Below are 8751 nucleotides of genomic sequence, written 5' to 3'. Positions count from 1 at the left end.
ATGTTCATTGGAAGGACTGATGTTGAAGCTGAAACTCCAGTACTTTGGCCACCTGATGCGAAGAGCTGACTCATTTGAAAAGACCCTGATACTGGGAAAGATAGAGGGCAGGAAGAGAAGGGGACGACAGAGGATGAGATGGTTGGATGGCATCACCAACTCAATGGACATGAGTCTGGGTTAACTCTGGGAGTTGGTGATGGACAGGGAGGACTGGCATGCTGTGGTTCATGGGGTTGCAAAGAGTCGGACACAACTGAGTGACTGAACTGAACTGAATATATCGGGCATGTGGTATATTTCCAAAGAAACTGTACATGCATTCCCACTCAGCTTTTCCTTGCCGTATACCAATAATATATTCATGATTAAGTGGAACGCACAATGAAATGGATGATAAACAGTAAGTTTTGAGCTTTGTTGGAATTATGTATCTTTTATTAAGATCCATTTGGCACAAATGAGTTATATGTAGATTTTAACTAATGGAGGGGATAAAGGGGACAGAGTTAATGTGAATGTTAGCAATTACATGAAAATAAATTGTGTCCACTAATGTTTCAGTTCAGTTCAGTTCAGTTGCTGAAAGCTTTATATCTTCCAGGTATGTTCTGCTGCTGCTGCTGCTGCTGCTGCTGCTCTAAGTCGCTTCAGTCGTGTCCGACTCTGTGCAACCCCATAGACGGCAGCCCACCAGGCTCCCCCATCCCTGGGATTCTCCAGGCAAGAACACTGGAGTGGGTTGCCATTTCCTTCTCCAATGCATGCATGCATGCTAAGTCGCTTCAGTTGTCTCTGACTCTGTGCAACCCTATGGACAGCAGCCCACCAGTCTCCTCCATCCACAGGATTCTGTAGGCAAGAATACTGGGGTGGGTTGCTATTTCCTTCTCCACCAGGTATGTTCAGTACTGTGTTATTTGTATTAACTTTTTTAATTTAATATATACAACAGCTTTATAAGGGTTTAAGCAGAACTACTGTTTTCCTTCTCATTTTATAAATACAGAATCTGAAGCTCTGAGAAGTTAACTTTTTCTAAGTCAGAACTGTTCAGTTCAGTTCAGTCGCTCAGTTGTGTCCGACTCTTTGCAACCCCATGAATTGCAGCACGCCAGGCCTCCCTGTCCATCACCAACTCCCGGAGTTCACTCAAACTCACCTCCATCGAGTCGGTGATGCCATCCAGCCATCTCATCCTCTGTCGTCCCCTTCTCCTCCTGCCCCCAATCCCTCCCAGCATCAGAGTCTTTTCCAATGAGTTAGCTCTTCACATGAGGTGGCCAAAGTACTGGAGTTTCAGCTTCAGCATCATTCCTTCCAAAGAAATCCCAGGGCTGATCTCCTTCAGAATGGACTCTTGGATCTTCTGGCAGTCCAAGGTACTCTCAAGAGTCTTCTCCAACACCACAGTTCAAAAGCATCAATTCTTTGGCGCTCAGCCTTCTTCACAGTCCAACTCTCACATCCATACATGACCACAGGAAGAACCATAGCCTTGACTAGACGAACCTTTGTTGGCAAAGTAATGTCTCTGCTTTTGAATATGCAATACATTCTTAAATAACTGTGGTTATGTTATACATTAATTTAATGTACATTTCTCACTTCATGTTTTTCTGGTAATGACATTGCTTGCTGTTTATTTTATATTTATAGTTTATATTTATTTTATATTTATATTTAGACTATGGAAATGATGTTAGACAAAAAGCAAATTCCAGAAATTTTCTTATTTGAGTTTGAAATGGGTCATAAACAGTGGTGACAACTGGCAACATCAACAATACACTTGACCCAGGGGCTGCTAACAAATTTACAGCGGAGTGGTGATTCAAGAAGTTTTGCAAAGGAAATAAGAGCCTTGAAGATGAGGAGCATAGTGGCTGGCCATTGGAAGTTGACAACAATCGATTGAGAGCTCTCTATCATTGATACTGATTCTCTTACAGTTACATGAGAAGTTGCTGAGGAACTCAACATTGACCATTCTAAGGTTGTTTGGCATTTGCAGCAAATTGGAATGGTGAAACACTTGATAGCTGGGTGCCTCATGAGCTGACTGCAAATTAAAAAAAAATCATCTTTTTGAAGTGTCTTCTCTTATTCCATGCAACAGCAATGAACCATTTCTTGATTGGATTGAGACATGTGATGAAAAGTGGATTTTATACCACAGCCTTCTATGACTAGCTCAGTGGCTGGACCAAGAAGAAGTTGCAAAGCACTTCCCCATACCAAACTTGCACCAAAAGAAGGTCATGGTCACTGTTTGGTGATCTATTGCTGGTCCGATCCACAACAGCTTTCTGAATCCTGGCAAAACCATTGCGTCTGAGAAGTATGCTCAGCAGATCGGTGAGATGCACTGAAAACTACAATGCATGCAGCTGGTCTTGGTCAACAGAAAGGGCCCGATTCTTCTCCACAACGAAGCCTGACCGCACACTGCACAGCCAACAGGACAACTTTTTGCAGGGAAAATGCTTCCACAACCAGCAGGATGTAGAAAATGCTTTTCAAGAATCTGTCATATCTCGAAGCATGTACTTTTATGCTACAGGAATAAATAAACTGTTCTCATTGGCAAAAATATGTTGATTTTAATGGTTCCTATTTTGATTAATAAAAATGTGTGTGAGCCTAGTTATAATGATTTAAAATTCACAGTCTGACATCACACTTTGATTTGCACCAACGCTGATAGAATGTTTCTAAAGTTGAGGTTCACGCATAAGCCTGGTCTGGCTATAACAGAAATACCTTTGACCGACACATTCCTATTTTCCAGTAACTACACGTAAAAAACTCGCTTAACCCAGTTTTGCCACTTTAAGATGTATCACTAGCACCATGTTGTATTCAAAGAAATCCAAAGAAATGATTTAAAATACTTGATAGTTACTTCAGTCCCTGAAAGCAAGTCCAAAGTATAGTATCTTTCCTAACACAAACCAAAGATGAATGTCTTAGTTTAAATCTACTACTTTATCAAATAACAATAAAGGGAGTTCAGCCTTCGGGAGTGCGGCTGTGCGCCTGCGCTACGCCGAGTTCGGGAGTGCGGCTGTGCGCTTCCGTGGCACCGAGTACCAGCGGGCAGTTTGAATTTCGCTCCCGGCAAAAAAAAAAAAATAAAGGGAGTAAACCTTGTAAACCACTATTTATATTTTTGTACCTGTATCATTATTTGTATACACAGATAATTGTAGTGTATTAATTGGTTCTTATAAGACACCTTTCTGGTACCATATCTGAGTGGATACAAAACTCTTAACCTCTAAAATTAGAAGACAGTAAAGCACATCCTCATGGTGTTCTTTATTAATGGTTTTTAACTGGTGTGGTGCAAAAAGAAGCAAATTTAGGAATCATGCCTTAAAGCACAGAATGGCGAACACTGTGTTGCATTTACTTATGAATATACAAATACAGTGATTTAAAATTTTTATTAATAACTATTCAGCACATACCATCTGCCTATATTAATAAATTGACAATAGATTAAATTATCTGTAGTTATTACTAAAGATGGATTAAGCACTTATTCTAGATTTTTAAAGCTCTTGACACAATATGATTATACTTTCACTGTTGGGGGGGTAAAGAGCTCAAGAAACCATTTCAGAACTAAAAATATGCAAAAAATCAAATGAATGGCAAATGGAATCAAAAACAGTTTTTAATACTATTTAAAAGAAAACATTAGAAGACAGCTTAAATAAGACAGTGTCAAAAATGCTGCCAACTGAATACTACAAACAAGCAGTCACGAAGTCACTGTAGATGCTGAACCAGATAGATTTCATCCACATCAAGGGGTCTGCTTCCAAGAGTGAAATGGGAGAATTGAGCATGCCTGATTCATTTTTTCCAAATAAGGCAAGATATTTCTACACTGAACAGAATCAAAAGGGATGATAGAGACTAGGAATGTTGTGCAAATTGAACTAGTTCAATTTAAAAAGAAATGAGAAGGGTGGAAAAGTATTCCCCCAATAGATATTTCTAAAATATTAAAAATAGCAACAGTAACAACCTATATGTATAATAGGAGTCAAAAGTCAACATAATGCCTAATGGTTAAAAAATAGAAGGAATAGATAGAAAGGCTGAACTTGAGACAAGGATGTCTGGAACCACTATTATTATATAACAGAATTTGGGATGTAGACAATGCAATTAGACAGGGGAAAGAAATTACATACAGTAATTAGAGCAAAAGAAACAAAAGATGAGAAGAACCTTGACTATATCTATATAGAACTTCTTAAAACTAATAATGATCCATTCCAACAATAAAGTAGTATAGCACACATCTTTCTGCATGTGCATTAAGTCACTTCAGTCGTGTTTGACTCTTTGCAACAGTATTCCATGGAATTCTTCAGGCAAGAATACTGGAATGGGTTGCCATGCCCTCCTCCAGGAGATCTTTCCAACCCAGGGATCAAATCCCCATCTCTTATGTCTCCTGCATTGGTAGGCAGGTTCTTTACCACTAGTGCCATCTAGGAAGCCCTCATATCTCTCTACCTCTAGGGAAACATTTAAAAATACTTGCTGAAATTGAACAGTCACCAAAATGTATTTTTACACAAAGCAAACAAAGTGCATAACAGCATGCATGGTATCCCCCATGTTTACCATAAAAAAAGAAACATGAACAGACAGCACAAACACGTGCTAATTTGGCTATAGAATATATTTTCCAAGACATCTACACACAGAAAATTGATTTTTTTTTTTTTTTGCAAAAAAGTATTTTCTGGGAAAGAGAAACAAAGATCTTGAACGAGAGGGAGAGATTCAGGTGTCATTTATTAACTGTATAACCCTTTCTTACCATTTGAATTTTTATGATGTACACGTATGTTTTTCTTCAATGACTAAATATAACCAGTTTAACTATTCAATCAGTTCAGTTCAGTTCAGTTGCTCAGTCGTGTCTGACTCTTTGTGACCCTATGAATTGCAGCACACCAGGCCTCCCTGTCCATCACCAACTCCCAGAGTTCACACTCAAACTCACGTCCATTGAGTCAGTGATGCCATCCAGCCATCTCATCCTCTGTCGTCCCCTTCTCCTTCTGCCCCCAGTCCCTCCCAGCATCAGAGTCTTTTCCAATGAGTCAACTCTTCACATGAGGTGGCCAAAGTACTGGAGTTTCAGCTTTAGCATCATTCCTTCCAAAGAAATCCCAGGGCTGATCTCCTTTAGAATGGACTGGTTGGATCTCCTTGCAGTCCAAGGGACTCTCAAGAGTCTTCTCCAACACCACAGTTCAAAAGCATCAATTCTTTGGCGCTCAGCTTTCTTCACAGTCCAACTCTCACATCCATACATGACTACTGGAAAAACAATAGCCTTGACTAGACAGACCTTAGTTGGCAAAGTAATGTCTCTGCTTTTGAATATGCTATCTAGGTTGGTCATAACTTTCCTTCCAAGGAGTAAGCGTCTTTTAATTTCATGGCTGCAGTCACCATCTGCAGTGATTTTGGAGCCCAGAAAAATAAAGTCTGCCACTGTTTCCACTGTTTCCCCATCTATTTGCCATGAAGTGATGGGACCAGATACCATGATCTTAGTTTTCTGAATGTTAAGCTTTAAGCCAACTTTTTCACTCTCCTCTTTCATTTTCATCAAGAGGCTTTTTAGTTCTTCTTCACTTTCTGTCATAAGGGTGGTGTCATCTGCATATCTGAGGTTATTGATATTTCTCCCGGCAATCTTCATTCCAGTTTGTGCTTCTTCTAGCCCAGTGTTTCTCATGATGTACCTTGCATATAAGTTAAATAAGCAGGGTGACAATATACAGCTTTGACATACTCCTTTTCCTATTTGGAACCAGTCTGTTGTTCCATGTCCAGTTCTTCCTGACCTGCATATAGATTTCTCAAGAGGAAGGTCAGGTGGTCTGGTATTCCCATCTCTTTCAGAATTTTCCACAGTTTATTGTGATCCACACAGTCAAAGGCTTTGTCATAGTCAATAAAGCAGAAATAGATGTTTTTCTGGAACTCTCTTGCTTTTACAAGTTTTAACCTGTTTACCTACTCAATGGTACAAGTTTAACCAGTTTACCTACTTGATGGTACAAGTTACAGATTCTGAATGATCAACAGCACAATGAGTAGGTATGATAGAATGATCATAAGGGAATTTGGATCTCTTTCTGTTAGAGAGAGATTAAATTTTGCAAGGCTCAAAGAAGACTGAGTCAGTTCTTGGGCCAACTATAGAGTTTTGTAAGTTTTGAGGCTTAGATAGTGTACAAATAATAAGAAATTTTGTAAAGAATAAGATGAGTAAGCCACTTGTTTATATGCTAAATTTGTCCCCCCTAAAATCCAGATGTTGAAGTCCTAATCCTCATTATCTCAGAATGTGACTTTATTTGTAAATAGGCCAATTTAAAAGATAATTAAGGCAAAAATAAGCTCACTGAGGGTGGGCCTTCCTTTATCCATTATGACTGGGTTCTTGTAAGAAAAGGAGATTAGGACACAGATGATACAGAGAGAAGACCATGCTAACATACATGGAAAAGATGATCACTACAAGCCAAGGAGAAAGGCTGCAGAGGAAACCAATTGTAAGAACCCTTTTATCTTGAACTTCTAGCCTCCAGAACTCTGAGAAAATACATTTCTGCTGTATAAGCCACACAGACTATGGTACATTACCTTGTCATGGTGGCCTGAGCAAATTAATACACGACTAAGCCCAGTAATACTGGCTACAGGTGATAAACAGCTATTGAAGATTTCAAGTAAAAGGATGACCAGACAAGATGAGCTCTTTTAAACAGTCACTTTGCGGTGAATAAGACTGACTGGAGAGGCTAATCTGGGCGACTACTTAGGAAGTTATGTCAATGGTTGAATGGAAGCCAATGAAAGGCATAATTAAAACAATTTCATAAGGAAGGGAGAGAAGGAGTTTCACATGAGAGTTGTTAAGGGGATGAAAATGGCAGGATGAGAGCCCAGTTGGATGCAAAGCAAAAGGAGTCAGTCTGCGGTGAAAGCAGGGTCCCTGGTTTCGACAACAGAGTGAACTGTTCATAAAGCAAAATGGGAAAATAGAGGAGCACGTGAAATCTTGGGAGAGCTAAGTAGATTACAGTGGTTACTTGTTAACACTGGCAGCAAGGAGAAAATGCGGAGATAGACATCCGTCAAGATAAAGATCGTAGCACCTGATGATCCAGTGAAGGGAAACTGGTGGAGCTGGCAAGGAGTAGCAGTCAGGATGTCTTGGACGACCTGATGACTTACCATGTCATGGGGAAGAAATGCGCCTCACCCAGAAACACAAAGAGGGACTCTTTCTGGAGATTTTATGTCTCAGCATACCATAGAATCTGAGTGCAACCAGGGTGGAGCTGGCCCCACCAAGGCAGATGTAGTGAAAGAAAAGGAAGAGGATGCTCCTGGCATGATGTTTTCGCTCTGCCCTTAACAGGCTTTGTAACCTTGGGCAAGTCAGTTGATTTCCCTTTTCCTCACTTCCTAGCACTAGCAAACCAGTGTGAAAATAAAATGATAAGCATTAGAACACTTCATTAACTCATTAACACTTGGAAGGCTCAGGAAGAGCCTCCTGCAGGAGGTGATTTCTACACTAAGAGCTGAAAAACAGGTAAAAATTAAGCAGGTGAATGAGCGAGGAGGTGGGGAGAAGCTGAAAGATGTTACAGATAGAGAGAACAGTGTTTGTAAGACCCTGAGCCAAAACAGAAATGGTGTTTTCAGAGAACCAAAAAGTGATCTGATACATGAGAGTGATCTGATACATACTTAACTCTAAGCAGTTAAGTAATGTGCTCAAGGTCACATAGCTAGTAAGAGTCTGATCTCTGAATTGAGCATGTCTGCACCAGGACTTGCATTTAAACTACAAATTGTGTGCAGGCTTCCTATAGCATCATGCAAACAGAAGACCATAATCGATGGTAATACAAGTCTAACATTTCCCGGTGTGTCTAGGAGGTGATAAGGTGAATACTCACATGAGCTTAGGTAGAAAAATAAAGATGAGAATGTTAGAATGAAAGTCATTAAGTGTATAAAATTTAGGTCACAAAAGTAAGGAAGTAAAATTTAGTCAAATAATTCAACAGATAATCTACCTAACCTTTGTTTCCAATCTAGTCCTCTGAAAATAAAGAAATCATCTCAAAGCAAATTTTCTGACTAATGCAAAACAAAATTTTATTTTTATATTTTGAATTTTATTTATTTATTTTTAATTTATAATGTGTTAAGTTCTGCTAGACAGCAAAGTGATTCAGTTATACATGCATATACATTCTTTCTAAAATTCTTTTCTGTTACAGTTTAACACAGAATATTGAATATAGTTCCATGTAGGACCTTGTTGTTTATCCATTCTATTATAATGGTTTGCATCTGCTGACTCCAAACTTCCAACCCATCCTCCTCTACAACAAAATGTTGATAGTTTTTTTATTGTAAATTTGCTTACTAATCACTAAATTTTCACTAAACTCTGAAAATCCATGGTAATTGCATTTATTTTACAAACAAAACACACCCCAGATCCAGATCAGTTCAGTTTCATATGGACTTAGCAGCAGGGTGAACTGTGTTATAATCTACCCAGAAACTGGAAGAACTGGTCTGTCCATGTCTCTTACCTGGAACACTGACCCATGGCAGATTAAACTGATTTATTATAAGGTCTTCTATTAACTGTGCCCCTTTACTGGTGGTGTTTCCATT

Source organism: Bos indicus, chromosome 6 (assembly GCF_029378745.1).
Source record: "Bos indicus isolate NIAB-ARS_2022 breed Sahiwal x Tharparkar chromosome 6, NIAB-ARS_B.indTharparkar_mat_pri_1.0, whole genome shotgun sequence".
Taxonomy (NCBI): Eukaryota; Metazoa; Chordata; class Mammalia; order Artiodactyla; family Bovidae; genus Bos; species Bos indicus.
This window is presented reverse-complemented; position numbering follows the sequence as displayed.